General features: G+C 44.8%; 1 long non-coding RNA gene across 1 annotated transcript in view; it reads right to left on the bottom strand.

Annotated features, from left to right (window-relative positions):
• The window catches only part of LOC122470186, a 20724-nt gene extending 3066 nt beyond the window's left edge, over nt 1-17658 (bottom strand). Inside the window, exons 1-2 of the long non-coding RNA XR_006293854.1 lie at nt 17517-17658; nt 14098-14142 (exon numbers count right to left, since the gene is read on the bottom strand). This is a non-coding gene — a long non-coding RNA (uncharacterized LOC122470186). The remainder of the gene's footprint in view (nt 1-14097; nt 14143-17516) is intronic.
• Between the last annotated feature and the right edge of the window lie 26 nt (nt 17659-17684).

The following is a 17684-nucleotide window of genomic DNA, read 5'->3' as shown; positions in this document are numbered from 1 at the left end:
TGTTAGAAACCTTAGAAAGTTTTAAAACACCTATCTAAATAGGATTACAGATCATTATAAATTTTGAGAAGTTTTAACTTTAGTCAAAGACCTGATAAAGACAAAACATAGAAACTTTTGTTTTCTGGGCAGATAAAAAAAAAAAAAAAAACACCTTTGTTTACACTTTCTTATCAAGAGCAGACCAACAATCCAAGAAAACTTTGTCTTTTTAACAGAGTATGGTAGAATTTCAACCTTATACTAGGTATACTTTATTTATTTATATGTTTATTTATTTTTGAGAGAGAGAGACAGGGAGACAGAGTGTGAGTGGGGGAGGGGCAGAGAGAGGGGGACAGAATCCGAAGCAGGCTCCAGGCTCTGAGCTGTCAGCACAGAGCCCAACACTGGGCTTGAACTCAGGAACTGTGACATCATGACCTAAGCCAAAGTCTGACGCTTAACTGACTGGGCCACCCAGGCAGCCCCCAGGTGTACTTTTAAAATCCATTAGTTTCAAGCTTAGTCTGGCCTGACCACACATAAAATTCTTCTCTAAGCTTTCCCTTCACAAACCTACAGCTTTCTTTTGCATTCAGATTTTGTCCTACGCCTTTTCTCTAAATAGCTAGTCTCACTTTAGGACAATGTTACTTTCTTTTTCCCTCAACAAAATATATTCTCACCTCTTATATTCTTCTTACACATCTCCTACTGTCCTACATACAGAGTTGCTTTCCTTATCATTTCTATCAGTCTTAATTACATTTAGCAGAATTTTAACTCTTAGAAACCTTAGTCTCTAGGGAAAACTAGTAACCAATTGTGAACTCTATTACAGCAGGATTCTTTAGGTTGGCAAATTTATAAATACATGTCATAGTTTTTCATTGTATAATCTTTCAGTAAGGCACAAAGCCATGTTTTCCAACAGACCCAAATAGCTTTAATTTCTCTGCAAAGAAGCCAAAAGCTGGTAAACCTTGTGTTTAGTAATTAATGTCGAAGTATTTTATCTTATTTGGAAAAGACTTAGATAGCTAATGAATTCAACTTAATTTAGAATTTGGCTTAGCAAAACTTTAAAGTTTCAGGTTAGTGAAGATTTTGAAAGCTATTTTAAGAATTACCCTTGAGAACTTTATGAGACAGACATAATTGACCACAATTTTTTAAAGTTTATTTGTTTATTTATTTTCAGTAATCTTGACCCTCAATATGGGGCTGGAACTCACGACCCCAAGATCGAGGGTCACAGGCTCCACTGACTGAGCCAGCCAGGCGTCACCCCCCTTTTTAAGTTTATTTATTTATTTATAAAAGTAACCATCATTTTAAGCCATCCTTTTGCTGACCAATTGCCACAGATATAATGTGAGCTTATTCGACTTTAGTAAACCTTGGTAGAATAAGAGTTTTATACTTAATGCTGATAACTCTGAAGATATATGTAATTAAACCAACAAACTTAAATTAGCTTTAATACTGAGTATATTCCACCTATGTCCATTAAAAGTCAATCAGTGTGTTCCCCATTGTCAATTTTTATCTGAGGTACCTGTGGGAAAATCTAAAGTGGGCAGTTTTAGCTTCAGAAAGTTTTGGGTTTTTTACATTTTTTTTCAAAACTTATTCGTTTTTTTTGAGGGCGGCCGGGGCGTGTGTATGTGGCGAGAATCCCAAGCAGGCTCACGCACAGCGCAGAGCCAGATGTGGGGCTCAAACCGTGAGACCGTGACCTGAGCCAAAATCAAGAGTTAGACACTCAACTGACTGAGCCACCCAGGCGCCCCTAGACTTAGAAAGTTTTAAAGGGATGCCTCGGTGGCTCAGTCAGTTAAACATCCGACTCTTGATTTGCACTTTCTTATCAAGAGCAGACCAACAATGCAAGAAAACTTTGTCTTTTTAACAGAGGGTAAAGCAGAATTTCAATCTAGGGAGCCCCCGGGCCTTCAGGGGAAAGGGAAAGACGATGGGCTGGAACAAAAGAGCAGTCATCTAGAATGTCCACAAGGTCAGATGGGCCATGAGACCCAGCAAGACAGATTCTACAGTTTTTGTGGAGCTTGGGACCTTGGGGACAGTGCCATGAAGGCTTGCACATGAGACCTCTGACCATTTGGAGTTCTGGCAAAAGAGGTCAAGCTGGAAAATAGTATTATAAGAAAGAGTTCCATGGAGAGGTCATACCTCTTGATTTGGGAATTTGTACCGAGGCTGGGAAACATTACATAAAAAGATGAGAAGTTTTTCCTCAGGCCTTGGGGATCATGTTTGTTCCATTTTTAAATTATTGCTATTTTTTAATGTTTATTTATTTTTGAGACAGAATTCGAGTGGGTTAGGGGTAGAGAGAGAGGGAGACACAAAATCTGAAGCAGACTCCAGGCTCCGAGCTGTCAGCACAGAGCCCGACGCGGGTCTCGAACCCACAAGCTGTGAGATCATGACCTGAGCCGAAGTCGGACCTCAACCAACTGAGCCACGCAGGCGCTCCCACGTTTGTTCCATTAAAAAAAAAAAACAAAAAAAAAAACAGCCCCAGGGTGAGTCCGGAGGCATAGAGGGGATTATAAAGACCGGCTGCTGGTTTCCAAAGGGGCGTCCCACTAAGGGGAATGGAGCTTTGCCTAGTTGTCTTGATTTTAGTCAAAGCGCCCCACCCGATCAGAGAAAAAGAACTTTGCTGTAGCTCCTAGTCTTTAAGCAGGATTCCTGAGGCATACGGATCGTAATACTCCTACGGCTCCCTCAAGGACTTCTTTAATGTTTGCTCTGGTTAGTGTTGCTTTCTTCCGATAATGGTAACCCCTCCACACCAAGATATACTTTAGCAATCGCCTTTCAAACAGTATGGCCCACTGATATACATTTGAAGGGTTTCGTGACTAATGTTTTACTAAACAATTAAAGCAACTTTATTTTAACAATAGCAGCCCTCCAAGAACCTGGGGACCTTGCTTTTAACATGCACAGATTCCTTAGAGATTTACACTATCCCTAACCCCCATTCACTAAAAAGTCTATCATCAGTCACTCCTCATAATCCCAGGGCAGCTCTTTCTACCCATGGGTCCTGTCCCCATGCTATAATAAAAGGACCTTTTTGCACCGAAAACATCTCAAGAATTCCTCCTTGACCATTTACTCGCGGCCCCACATCATCGCTGGTCTAAAAAAGGGCCAGACCTTATATGGGGTGACTGAGTGTACTGGGATGTGCCCCCCCAAGGAGAGGGTCATGGCAAATGGCACTAGCAATCCCTATTGGGGCATCCCCTACGACAGGAAAGCCAGACAGCGGGTGACCAAACCAGGTCAGAAGAAGGAGGTGGGGGGGTCACCACTCAGATGCATGGGAATGTGTTTTGCCTATAGATCAAGATGGTGGCTGTTTCCTCGGAAACAAAGGAAAAGGAGGGGGTTCCTAAAAGCAGCTGACAGTCAGCCAGCGTCAGTAAAGGGTCCCGACTGAGTCTGTATCATGCAAATTTACCCTGGATGAGCTGCAGAGGGAATGGGAAAGGAGAGGAAGGGGTCCTTCGCCCTCACAGGAGCGGACGGTCTGACCTGTTCGCCCTCAGACCTTCAGACCACACTGGGCAGCCACCCTGGCCAGAGACCTTCAGCTGTCTGAGCAACACCAAGGTTAGGCCACCAAAGGGCCAAAAAGAGAGAGGAGAGGGAGGAGAGGATCCCTCTGATGGGCAAGAGGGTAAATTCCTCACCCTTTCAGGCAAGGGCCATCTAGCAGGTTCCCTGCGGGGCTCTGGATCCTTGCTGAGGACTAACCTGAACTGGAGGTCATCAGCTCCGCAAGAAATAACTAGAGTCTGTCCACCAAGGGAAAGTCCTGAGAAATTCCCCGGCAATCCAGGGAGCGTCCCAGGCCAGCAGAGGTTCCCCACATGGGCCACCAAATGTGGGGTGTCCCGGGGTGGGGGCAGTGGTCGTGGCAGTGCAAGAGCTCACCCAAGGCAGAACACAGAAGATTAGTGAATACATTGCAAGGGGGCGGCGGGCAGGACAGCAAAGCACAGACTGTCTGCCACAAAGTGGTGGTGAGGGGCCACACGCGTAGGGTGGTTGAGGAGGTATGGGAACGTACGCAATTTTCCTTTTTTTGGTAACGGGCTGTTTGTAAGTAGCCTATTGATTAATTAAGGCCTATGGCTATTTCAAAGGGGGGTTGCTTAATGAGCCCGCTTGCATTCAGCCAGGTGGTCACTGCTTTGCTCAAGCTTCTTTTATTTATTTATTTTTTTGACAGAGACAGAGCATGAGCGGGATCAGAGAGAGAAGGAGTCACAGAATCCAAAGCAGGCTCTAGGCTCTGAACTGGCAGCACAGAGTCCAACACGGGGCTCGAACCCACGAACCGTGAGATCATGACCTGAGCCAAAGTCGGACGCTTAACCAACTGAGACACCCAGGCGCCCCACGCCTTGGTCAAGTTTCCATTGCTTAAGCCTGTTCCCTAAAAGCAGCCTCTACAGTTTCCTCTTCTGTAAATGGGGACTTATCATAGCACCTCCTTCATAGGGTCGTCTGAGGGTCATCTGATCTAATGAAGGTAGGATGCTTTGCTTGAAGTCTGGCCCTTAGTAAGACTCAGTTAATGGTTACCAATTATGTCGATTGTTATAAGGAATGTGGGAGGGTCTCGAATATTGGGCTATGGTACTTGGGTTTTATCTCTGAGGCAGTGGGGGCTGTTCAGAGTTTTATAAGTGCAACATCATCATGACTTTAAAGGCTCCTCCCTTCAAGGTCGTAGGAAAGAGAGCTGAGCAGAAAACCCAGCTGTTCATAGGTGCTGTGCTGGGACTGGAGTGGCCCAGTGGCCTATTTGTGATTCTTCATTATATTCAGAGAACATAAATAAACCAAAGGCTTTAGTTACATTTTAGAATTGGACCTAAAAACAGCCAAACAGTCTTGTGTTCTGCTTCCTAGAATCTACAGCTACAGAGCCCCAAAAAGAAGGGATGAGGATTCAAAGGCACCAGCCCAGGGATAGAATTTCCCCCACCCTGCCCTGCGCCCCACAGCCTTCCCCACAAGGGCACACCGAAGTTAGGGAGAAGGTGTGGGCTGGCCAGGGGGCTGGGCTGTTATCAGGGTAGTGCAGTGGGGCGGGGCCAGTGGGGCGTGGCTATTCTGTATCTCTCCCGGCACAGAGCCCACAGGCCTGAGCTTTGAGGGGACAGGCAACCATATCACCAGGCATCAGTGATGGCCTGGAGGGTCAAGAGAGTTGTCGGCCTGGGATACAGGATCCCTGGGCTCTGGAGACTGTGAACTTGGGCTACTCCCAGCTCCTCTCTGAGTCTCAGTGTTTCAAACTGTGCAAGCAATGAGTGCCCTGCCTCTGATGTGTTCTGAAGGATGTCCTCCCGGCTTGGCTCTGGGAGCACTAAGGAATGTCCTGGATATTTGCTGGGAGCACAGAGGAATGTCCTGGATACTTGCTGCCAGCATCCACTCCTACCCTGTTGTTACAGCATCTCTTTTCCTTTGCGAAACCATCCCTTCCCCTCCCTGTCCACGTGGTTTTAAGGGCAGGCGAGCCGGGACCAGCCAGTGAGAAAACCCTGTGATTGCTTCAGGGATGGGAGCCTGGCCCAGAGCCAGCCAATGTGGGTTTGCCCTGGGACTTTTGCTTGAGAAAGAGCGTCTCTCTGAGCTCTGTATTTGTTCAGCTGACCGCACGGTGCTTTGCTGGCCACGTCTGCTTCCATGCGGGGTAAATGTGCCTGTGTATGAAGCCAGCACAGGGAAAGCAGGGACGGGAAAGAAACAGATTCCTAATATCTGAGCATCTTGTTCCAGGCATGCTTCTGGGTGAGCCCGAATTCTCCCTCTTCTGCTTCAGCTAGTTTGAGATGGGTTTCTGGCCTTTACGACCATTGATTCTGGCACACTAGGAGAACAATCGTAATCATAGCAGCAACAACGCTGTCCAGGAGCACTTATCCAACGTCAGGCGCCAAGGTGGTGGTGGAGGGGGGGGGGCGGGGCTTGTCTGCTGTAGCAACTGGCATTGATGTTGTTTCAAGTTGCTGGCACAAAATGATAAAATAACGTTGACGGACTTCAGCGGTTTTTATTATTTTTTTAAATTCTTTTTAAAAATTATTTTCATGTTTACTTATTTTTGAGAGAGAGAGAGAGTGCGCATGTGCACAAGCGAGTGAGAGGGGGGCAGAGAGAGAGGGAGACACAGAATCCGAAGCAGGCTCCAGGCTCCAAGCTGTCAGCCCAGAGCCCGACCTGGGGCTCGAACCCATGGGCTGTGAGATGGTGACCTGAGCTGAAGTCGGATGCTTAACCAACTGAGCCATGCAGGTGCCCCATATTATTTTTAAATGCTTTAAAGACAGTGCACCGCTGTGGTAGGGACAACGACCTGCTGCCCCATCTGCCTTCGAGGCAGTAATTGCTGCCCAGGTGCAGGGACACTGGCAGGCTGGACACTCCCACAGGATCTGCTGCTGCAGAGACTTTTCCCAAAGCGGCTGCGACTGAGCACAGTAGCGGTTGAAAGGTCAGGTCATTTCAGCCCAATGGGGAAAACTGATGGGTAAGTCTATCTCCGGAGCCCCCGGTGGGGTTGGCCAAGGCCTTGTGGACTCCTCCCCCACCGACCACTCCTTCTTCTCAATCTCGTTTCCCCCCTCCTTTCAGCAAGGTGGAGCCCTAAAAACTTCTTGCACCCCAAGCTCTGTCTCAGCCCCTGCTTTTGGAGAACCCATCCCGTGACGCCCTCACTGTACCGGCCCCTCTACCGCACCTGGTGTGCGCTTCTGGGCATTGTACCTGTCTTGTCCTCTCGGTGTTATTTCTTCTGTGTTACAGATAAGGAAATCGAGACTCAGGAAGATGAAGACTGGCACAAATCACTTGTCTGCTTCGGTTAGAAAATGCCAAGGGGCGCCTGGGTAGCTCAGTCGGTTGAGCGTCTGACTTCAGCTCAGGACACGATCTCACAGTTCGTGGGTTCGAGCCCCCCGTCGGGCTCTGTGCTGATGTCTCAGAGCCTGGAGCCTGCTTCGGTTTCTGTGTCTCCCTCTCTCTCTGCCTCTCCCCTGCTCGAACTCTGTCTCTGTCTCGAGAATAAATAAACCTTAAAGAAATTGAAAGAAAGAAAGAAAGAAAGAAAGAAAGAAAGAAAGAAAGAAAGAAAGAAGAAAGAAAGAAAATGCCAAGCCAGGGGACTTCTGGCTGGCTCAGTGGGTAGAGTATGCCACTCTTGGTCTCAAGGGCATGAGTTTGAGTCCCACATTGGGAGCAGAGATTTCTTTCAAAAAATTTTGGGGCACCTGGGTGGTTCAGTTGGTTAAGCATCTGACTTCGGCTCAGGTCATGATTTCACGGTTCATGAGTTCAAGCCCCACATCAGACTCTGTGCTGCCATTGTGGAACCCACTTCAGATCCTCTGTCTTCCTCTCTCTGCCCCTCCCCAGCCTGCACACACTCTCTCTGTCTCTGTCTCAAAAATAAAATAAACATTAAAAAAAATCTTAAAAAAAAAAAAAGAAAAGAAAAATTTGTTTTTATTGGGGCACCTGAGTGGCTCAGTCAGTTAAAGTGTCTGACTTCAGCTCAGGTCGTGATCTTAGGGTTTGTGGGTTCGAGTCCCGCATCGGGCTCTGTGCTGACAGCTCAGAGCCTGGAGCCTGCCTAGGATTCCATGTCTCTCTCTCTCTTTCTGCCCCTCCCCTGCTCAGTCTTTCTCTCTCTCAAAAATAAATAAACATTAAAACATTTTTTAATAACAATAAAAAATTCTTTTTATTGAGGTATAATTGACAAATAACATTATATTAGTTTCAGGTGTACAATGTAACGAACTCAATATGTGTATACAATGTGAAATGATCACCACACTAAGTCAAGTTAACATCTGTACCATACATAGATAGTTAACAGAATTTTCTTTCTTGGGGCACCTGGGTGGCTCAGTTAGTTGGTTGGGCATTTAGCTCTTGATTTCAGCTCAGGCCGCACATCTGGGCCCCACATCTGACAGTGCAGAGCCTGCTTGGGATTCTCTCTTTCCCTCCGTCTCTCTCTCAAAATAAATAGGTAAACTTTAAAAAATTAAAAAAATAATTTTCTTTCTTGTGATGAGGACTTTTATGATCTACTCATTTAGCAACTTTCAAATATGCAATAGTCTTTTGCTCTTTTTTAAAAAAAATTTTTTTTAACATTTATTTATTTTTGAGACAGAGAGAGAGCATGAACGGGGGAGGGTCAGAGAAAGAGGGAGACACAGAATCTGAAACAGGCTCCAGGCTCTGAGCTGTCAGCACAGAGCCCGATGCGGGGCTCAAAACTCACGGACCCTGAGATCATGACCTGAGCCGAAGTCGGACACTTAACCGACTGAGCCACCCAGGCGCCCCTCTTTTGCTCTTTTAAAAGTCTAGAGTAGATCCTGGCAAGCATTTTCTGTAAACAGCTAGATAGTATATATTTCAGGCTTTGCAGGCCATATGGCCTCTGCCGTAGCTATTTAACTCTGCTGTTGTACGTGAAAGCAGCCATAGATGGTTTGTAAATGAATTGGTACCTCTGTGTGCCAGTGAAACTTTATTACAAAAACAGGCAGTGAGGGGAAAAAAAAAACAGTGGTCCAGATTTGGACCAGGGGCTGTAGATTGTTCACTCCTGCCCTGCCAATCAATAAAACAATAAAGCAAGTCCTAATTTGTAGCAGTTGCTGCATTCTGTGGCGTATATACGTCCTGTGGCCAATTTCAAACTACCAGTGTGAGGTCACAGACACCTGGAATTGAGAATGGGCAGGTGCAACAACACATCACACAGCTGTAATAGAGCCTCAAAAGCACAGGTAAAACTAAAACATAGTAAAAGATTTAGGAAGTAGTGACAACTGAGCTTTTGTTACCTTTGTTTTAAATGCAGCTTTAGTTGTAAGTTTATTATTTAAATGTTTGCAGGGTTTTTTAAAAATTTTTTTAATGTTGGGGCGCCTGGGTGGCGCAGTCGGTTAAGCGTCCGACTTCAGCCAGGTCACGATCTCGCGGTCCGTGAGTTCGAGCCCCGCGTCGGGCTCTGGGCTGATGGCTCAGAGCCTGGAGCCTGTTTCCGATTCTGTGTCTCCCTCTCTCTCTGCCCCTCCCCCGTTCATGCTCTGTCTCTCTCTGTCCCAAAAATAAAAATAAACGTTGAAAAAAAAAATTAAAAAAAAAATTTTTTTTTAATGTTTATTTTTGAGACAGAGCGTGAACAGGGGAGGAGCGGAGAGAGAGAGACACACACAGAATCCGAAACAGGCTTCAGGCTCCGAGCTGTCAGCACAGAGCCCGACGCGGGGCTCGAACCCACGAACTGTGAGATCATGACCTGAGCCAAAGTCGGACGCTTAACCGAATGAACCACCCAGGCGCCCCTAAATGTTTGCAGTTTTAAAATTTAATTTTTAGTACAATTTAAGTGATGCTGGTGTTTAAAAAAAAATGGTTTGCAAACTTCCTGAAGGGTCCACAAATGGGTTTCCTGAGCCTGTAGGAGTTCCTCCACTGCTCTGATTGCCAGAGGTCACGACTGGGGAGTGGCAAAGAGAGCCTTGGCCTGCACAGGGAGCATCTGCTATGTATGGGATTGAGGCCAAGGGCACGTCAAAGGGGGGGGGGGTTTCTCTTTCCTCTCAGGTGAAACCGCCATCACGTCAGTAGCTTGATCATTGCATAATCGGAGGTCCCGATTACTCAAGGTCAACCATTGGTCCCTTCCATACTGAACCTGTGTCCTCATCATCCAAAGTCCCCAAGCTTTTGAACATGGCCCACCCTTCGGTTCAGACTATTATAGACTCTCATTCTTCACAGGGGCGATGGGTGAGTCAGCTTTGGCTTACGAGTTGCTGCTTAACCTCTTTGAACCCTCTTTTCCCATTTCTGAATGGTAGGAAGAGGTGTTATGAGTCTCTAATACCTACAGGGATAGGCGTGATTCTGTGTCTAGTATTCTGTTAGGGAGTGGTTACGCAACATCCTAAATGTTCTAAATGCCACTGAACTGTTCACCTCCAAAATTTTGTTATGTGACTCTCACCTCAATTAAAACATTGTGGTGGTTCTCGAATTTTCTTTTTGATTTTGTGCATTGTTTTGATACTGAAAAGTAGTATTTTTATTGAAGACTAATATACATGGAAAAGTGAAAAAGTATAAAGCTCTCTGAATTTTCACAAACTGAATACATGTTTAACCGGCTCAGAGGTGTGTTTTATTTTATTCTTAAAAAAATTTTTAATGTTTATTTGAGAGAGAGAGAGAGAGAGAGAGAGAGAGAGGTGGGGCAGAGAGAAAGGGAGGCACAGCATCCAAAGCAGGCTCCAGGCTCTGAGCTGTCAACCCAGAGCCTGATGCTGAGCTCGAACTCATGAACGGTGAGATCATGACCTGAGCTGAAGTCAGACGCTTAACTGACTGAGCCACCCAGGCACCACGTATTTTATTCTTTATAACAGAATTAATGCAAGTTAATTTAGGGAAAAAAGGAGAAAATACATCTAATTAAAAGTAAAGAAAGGGGCGCCTGGGTGGCTCAGTCAGTTGAGCATCCAACTCTTGATTTTGACTCAGGTCATGATCCAGGGTTGTGGGATCGAGCCCTGTGTCAGGCTCCATGCTGAGCATGGAGCCTGCTTGAGATTCCTTCTCTTTCTCTGCCCTTCTTCCACTCTCTCCACTTGTTCTCTCAAAGAAGAAGAAAAAAAGAGAGAGAGAGAAAGAAATACAGAAGACAAACCCACCAGTTATCCTCCTTCATCTATAGACAATACACAACCACCATGACTGATTTAGACACAACCACTGAAATATACATAGATACATAGATAGGTGTGGATATGAGTATGGATATACTTTCCTGTAACAATTTTTATTTTTATTTATTTTTAGTTTTTTATTTTAATTTTTTTTAACGTTTATTTATTTTTGAGACAGAGAGAGGCAGAGCATGAACGGGGGAGGGTCAGAGAGAGGGAGACACAGAATCCGAAACAGGCTCCAGGCTCTGAGCTGTCAGCACAGAGCCCGACGCGGGGCTCGAACTCACGGACCGTGAGATCATGACCTGAGCTGAAGTCGGCCGCTTAACCGACTGAACCACCCAGGCGCCCCTTTATTTATTTATTTTTAATTTATTTTTAATGTTTATTTTTGAGACAGAGAGAGACAGAGCATGAACGGGGGAGGGGCAGAGAGAGAGGAAGACACAGAATCGGAAGCAGGCTCCAGGCTCCAAGCTGTCAGCAAAGAGCCCGACATGGGGCTTGAACTCACAGACCATGAGATCATGACCTGAGCCGAAGTCGGAAGCTCAACCGACTGAGCCACCCAGGCACCCCTGTAACGATTTCTTGAATATATGCTTTGTAAACACTTTTCATGATTGTAAACACCTATGTTCATTGTGTGTGTGTGTGTGTGTGTGTGTGTGTGTGTTTCACTGAAAGGCTGTATCATAATTACTTTACCCAACCCCTAGAAACAAACAAAATCTTGTCATTAGAAACAGCATCTACAATGATCTATCTTACTTGAATGTGCAGTTTCTTTAGCAATGATTTTCTTTGTTAAATGACTCTGAATTCATATTAATAAATATCCTATTTTTTCTATTGTCTTCTCCCCTGCCCCAACCCTGTCCAGGTACTAAATCCTAACACGCTCACAGGTATAATCCCACACCTTTCTCCCTTCTCATGCAATCATAAGCAATTATATACACATATATGGGAGAGTTGACTTTGTTGTGTAAAACTAGGATCGTACACTATGTGGGGCTCTGCATCTTTCTTTCCCAAATGTTTAAAATTTGGCAATTGTGCTGGATACTCCTTTGCCCCTCTAAGTCTCTTCCCTCCGTAATTCTTTATCCCTAACCCCTTTGTCCTCAGCTTCCCAGAGGCTCCTGCAGGAGGCAGCAGGAGGGAGAGGAGACGTATTTACCCTAGATGTTCTAGTGCAGCTGTGTTCTGCTGACCACCACACTGCCGCTGGGTGGCTACACCCTCTCTAGCTTTGGAAACTGTTCCCTCTCCTTGCCCCTTCGGGTCTGGGGTGGTAACTGACCCCATGTTGCTGGTCCCAGAGAGTTTCATTATCCCTTATTTGCTCCCTTGAGTTTGTCCGTGACTCTGTAAGTAGGCCTTCCATTAAATGCCTCTTAAATAGCCTTCTGAGTATGGCAGCTGTTCCAGTAACTAACTTAAAATCCTCAGCGTCCGACTCTTGGTTTCTGGCTCAGGTCATGATCTCACGGTTTGTGAGTTCGAGCCCCCTATCTCTCTGCTGTCAGCACAGAGCCCGCTTGGGATCAGATCCTCTGTCCAACCCCACTCCACCCCCCATCTCTGCCCCTTGAACGCTTACTCTCTCTCTATCTCTTTCCAAATAAATAAATAAACTTTAACAAATAAAATAAAATAAAATTCTTTACAACTCTTAGTGTACCGGGGTGTCTGGCTGGCCCAGTCAATAGTGTACGTGGCTCTTGATCTTGGAGTTGTGAGTTCAAGTCCTACATTATGTGTGGAGATTATATTACGTGTGGAATGTATATATATATACATATATATATATATATATGTATATATATATTCTCTCTCTCTCTCTCTCTCTCTCTCTCTCTCAAACACTTAGTGAACCAACTCACACTATTTGGGCCTTGGAGGCCAGCCCCTTGGTTTATAGCCACAGGACTAAAGGTAATTGTCTTGCCAGTAGGTCTGACTCCTGGGGGCAGGAGGGAAAACAAGGAAAATTTGCAGCCAGGCCATATGAAGTATGTCCGACCATGTCTTCCTGGTGTGGCTCTAGCTTCCTGCCTCCGTTTCCCCATTCCTTATCTCTTGGCTTCCTTCTTGTTGTGGAATAAAAAGAGGTAACCGGTTTAGGTTCTCCTAGATCGTGGCAGCTTTCTAAAACAAAGGATCTGCTGGCTGTCCGAGGCCACTGCAGGTAAGAAGAACCAGAACAACAGGAATGGGGGAGGAGCAGACTGTTCTCTCAGCCTGTCTCCTTTGCGTCCTCTATTAAACACTCACTTACAAACATTTGAAGACAAACAAGCTTCAGCCCACATCCTCTAAGAATCCTTAGTGCATGGGACACACAGGTAAATATGCATTTATAATACATGTGGAAAGTACAGTAAACATCAACCCTAGCTTTGGGGTGGGTCACAGAAGGATTTCCAAGGGAGGTAGTGTTTGAGTTGGATCTTGAAGGAGGAGTTGGAATCAGCCTGGCCTGACATGGTGTTCCAGAGGAGGGTGCTAACGCCCAGTGCTGAGAGAGACTGAGCAATGAATGTGCCAGAAACTGCTAGATGTTCAGTGTGGCTGGAAAATAAGTGGGGTGTGTGTGTGTGTGTGTGTGTGTATCCAAAGGCAAGCAGGGGTTAGAAGGGTCATGAAAGCCGAGAGAAGAGCACTGGAAAGCCATTGAAAGCTTTTAAGCAGCTGAATGACAGTGTTATTCTTAGGGTAGGGTTCTTTTGGCTGTTACGTGGAGAATGGATGGAAGGGGCAACCTAGAAGCTGAGAGCAGGTCAGAAGCCGCTGTGATCCGGAAAAAGATTGGGGTATTGGGATGTGGGTGAAGGAGGAGTTAACGGATGGATTTGAGAGCTATGGAGGCAGTGGAAGGTACTGGATCTAGGTTTATTATAATGATAATATGGACAATAACATCATACAGTGACTTAAACAATAGCTCTGGTTTCGACAACAACAAAAAAAATAGCTCTGGTTTCAGATGAGTGGAAATCTTCCCACACAGGCAGCACAAGAGGCATGGGTAGGAATCTCCACTCTGCCCTTTTTATTTGAAAAAATTTCAAACCTCAGGAATTCCAAGATAGTTTCTGCCAACACCCATATATCCTTCACTTACCTGTTGTTACATTTTGCCTTTCCCTTAATCTCTCTCTCTCCCTCTCTATTCTCCAACGCCCCCCCACCATGCCTTTAATATTTAGGCATGTTTATGTACAGCTTTTTTCCTAAACCACTTACAAGTTAGTTGTAGAAATTATGATACCATATCTCTAAATACTTCAGCACTCACCTCCTTGAATAAGAGGATTCTCTTAGATAATTAGAATACCAATACCTTTAAAAAAATTAAAAAAAAATTTTAATGTTTAGTATTTGAGAAAGAGAGCAAAGGAGGGAGGGGCAAAGAGAGAGGGAGACACAGAATCTGAATCAGCTTCCAGGCTCTGAGCTGTCAGCACAGAGCTTGATCCGGGGCTCAAACCATGAAATCATGACCTATCGGGGGCGCCTGGGTGGCTCAGTTGGTTAAGCGGCCGACTTTGGCTCAGGTCATGATCTCGCGGTCCATGAGTTCAAGCCCCGCGTCGGGCTCTGTGCTGACAGCTCAGAGCCTGGAGCCTGTTTCGGATTCTGTGTCTCCCTCTCTCTCTGCCCCTCCCCTGTTCATGCTCTGTCTCTCTCTGTCTCAAAAATAAATAAACGTTTAAAAAAAAAAAAAAAAAAAGAAAGAAAGAAATCATGACCTGAGCCGAAGTCAGATGCTTAACCGACTGAACCACCCAGGTGCCCCTTTAAAAAATTTTTTAAAAAATGTTTATTCATTTTTGAGAGAGACAGAGACAGAGCAGCAGCGGGAGAAGGGCAGAGAGAGAGAGGGAGACACAGAATCCGAAGCAGGCTCCAGGCTCTGAGCCATCAGCACAGAGCCCAACACAGGGCTCAAACCCATGAACTGGGAGATCATGACCTGAGATGAACTCAAGACGCTTAACCAACTGAGCCACCCAGGTGCCCCTAGAACACCAGTATTTTAGCAAGAGAAATAGAACATTGATGCAATACTATAATCTAATATAAAGTTCATATTAAAATTTTCAAGTTTTCCCAATAATATCTTTTAAAGCTGCTGCTTAGTATTTAAAAAAAAAAATCTCATATCCAATTGGAGATTATGCATTGTATTTAGTTATCAGGTCTCTCTTTTCTTCCTTCCTTTGTTTTTTTTTTCTTTCTTTTCTTCTTCTTCTTCTTTTTTTCTTTTTTTTTGGTGGGAGGGGTCAGGGTTAGAAATGTTAGTTTACTTATTTATTTATTTAAATGTTTATTTTTGAAGGAGAGAGAGAGACAGAACATGAGCAGGGGAGGGACAAAGAGAGAGGGAGACACAGAATCCGAAGCAGGCTCCAGGCTCCGAGCTGTCAGCACAGAGCCCCACGTGGGCTCAAACTCACGAACCACCGAGATCCTGACCTGAGCTGAAGTCGGACACTTAACCGATTGAGCCACCCAGGTGCCCCGAAGTGTTAGTTTATTTAAAGAAGATAATTGAACAAAATAAAGGAGTCCGAATGCAATCAATCCTACTTTTTTCTCTATAAAGATTATTTTTGTAACTTTTTATTTTGAAAGAATTTCAAACTTACAGAAAAGTTGCAAAGATGGTAAGAAGACTGTTAGTATGTGTTTTACTCAGAATCACCAATTATTTACTTTATCACATTTACCTTACCATTCTCTTGTCTACAAATATATGTTTGTACTTTTTTTGTGAACAATTTGAAAGTAAATTGCCTCTCTTGCCCCTAAATACCACGGGGTACAATTTCTAAGGACATTGTCTTATGTAACCACAGTACTAGTACCAAAATCAGGAAATTTCACATTGATACTATACTATCCATATTTAAACTTCTCTAATTGTTGCAAGAATGCCCTTTATAGTTTTTTGTTTTTTTTTTTAAAGAGAACTGGGATCCAATCCAGGATCACACATTGAATTTAATTATTGTGTCTGTTTAAGCTCCAACATTGCTTAGCTTGTGTATGTGTATTTCACAACATTGACCTTTTTTGAAGAGTTCAGGCCACTTGTTTTGAAGAATGTTCTTTAATTTGGATTTGTGTTTATTCGCCAGGATTAGATTCAGGGGAAAATGTTTGAATGCTACATAAGTAATGGTATGGCCTTTTGAGTGCAAAATATTAGGGGGCACATGTTTAGATGTTAAGTTTTATCATTTGGTTAAACCAGGTTGAAAATTTGGAAATTTATTCTGCTGTTTGGACAAGTTGGTTATTGAAAGGGTTTTCTCAGTTGTCAAATGAGGACAATAACGACCCAGGTTTCACAAGGTTGTTGAATTGATACATGTAAAGCACTTAGAACAGTGCCTGGCACATTGTAAGTATTTGATAAATTATTATTATCATCACTATTTTTATCAAAGTTTATAGAGGCCTTTTTAAAATTCTGAAAAAAATGTGTATTTTTGAGAGACAGAGCGCGCGCGCGCGCGCGCGTGCGTGCATGAATGGGGGAGGGGCAGAGGGAGAGAGGTAAACACAGAATCGGAAGCAGGCTCCAGGCTTTGAGCTGCCAGCACAGAGCCCAACGCGGGGCTCAAACTCAAACTGTGAGATCATGATCTGAGCCGAAGTCAGAGGCTTAACTGACTGAGCCACCCATGCACCCCAATAGAGGCCTTAATATGTAAGAGGTACTGAGTTGTAACTCAATTCTTTACTTTTCTAGCTCCTGGGACAGTGTATGACATATAGATGACATTTAATAAATATTTGTTGGCAAATGGCAGCTCTCTGAGATATATTACTGTCACTATGCAACCATTTTAGAGATGAGCAAACAGGCTCAGAGCAGTGAAGTAATTTACCTAAGGTCATGCACATTACAGTGAGTGGCAAGAACCGGATGTGAACCTAAGCTTGTAGGGTTTGTAAAATGTGGGATAAGGTGGGGAACAGTTGGCTGGCTCAGCTGGTGGAGTGTGCAACTCTTGATCTCGGGGTGGCAAATTTGAGCCCTACATTGGGTGTAGAGATTACTTAAAAATAAAATCTTTTTTCCTTTTTTTTTTTTTTTATTAAAGTTTATTTTGAGAGGGGCGCCTAGGTGGCTCAGTGGGTTGGGCGACTGACTTCAGCTCAGGTCATGATCTCACAGTCTGTGAGTTTGAGCCCCGCCACTGGGCTCTGTGCTGACAGCTCAGAGCCTGGAACCTGCTTCAGATTCTGTGTCTCCCTCTCTCTCTGCCCCTCCCCTGCTTATGCTCTGTCCTTCTCTGTCTCAAAAAAAAAAAAAAAAAAAAAAAAAAAAAAAAATTTAAAAAGCTTCTTTTGAGACAGAGAGCGCATGTGCACCACCGGGGGCGGGGCAGAGGGAGGGAGAGATTCCCAAGCAGGTTCCATGCTGTCATTGCAGAGCCCCACGTGGGGCTTGAACTCAGTGAGATAATGCCCTGAACCGAAATCAAGAGTCAGACGCTAAACCGATTGAGCCACCCAGGCACCCCCAAAATAAAATCTTTTTTTTAAATGGGGGATAAAGCTTGAAGGTGTTTTGCAAAAGCTCAGGGCTGGGTAGATGTGAAGAGCTGAACTGAAGATAGCTTTGTCCAGTGCTCTAGCACAAACACGTGGTAGGCGCTCAATAGATGTCTGTTGAATGAATGTAGAAAGCAAATGAGTCACCTAGAAAGAGATCATCCTGTTCCGGCTGGTGACATCGCGTGTGAATGACCTGGAATCCTTTTCTCCCCGTAGTGGTCCTTGCTAGTCACCAGACCAATTTTTTTTCCAGAGGGGTGTGGCTTCCGGCGACCCCGCCCGCCCGCAAACCACGCCCCTTGCCCATCCTCG

This window comes from Prionailurus bengalensis, chromosome D3 (assembly GCF_016509475.1).
Source record: "Prionailurus bengalensis isolate Pbe53 chromosome D3, Fcat_Pben_1.1_paternal_pri, whole genome shotgun sequence".
NCBI lineage: Eukaryota > Metazoa > Chordata > Mammalia > Carnivora > Felidae > Prionailurus > Prionailurus bengalensis.
This window is presented reverse-complemented; position numbering and strand designations above follow the sequence as displayed.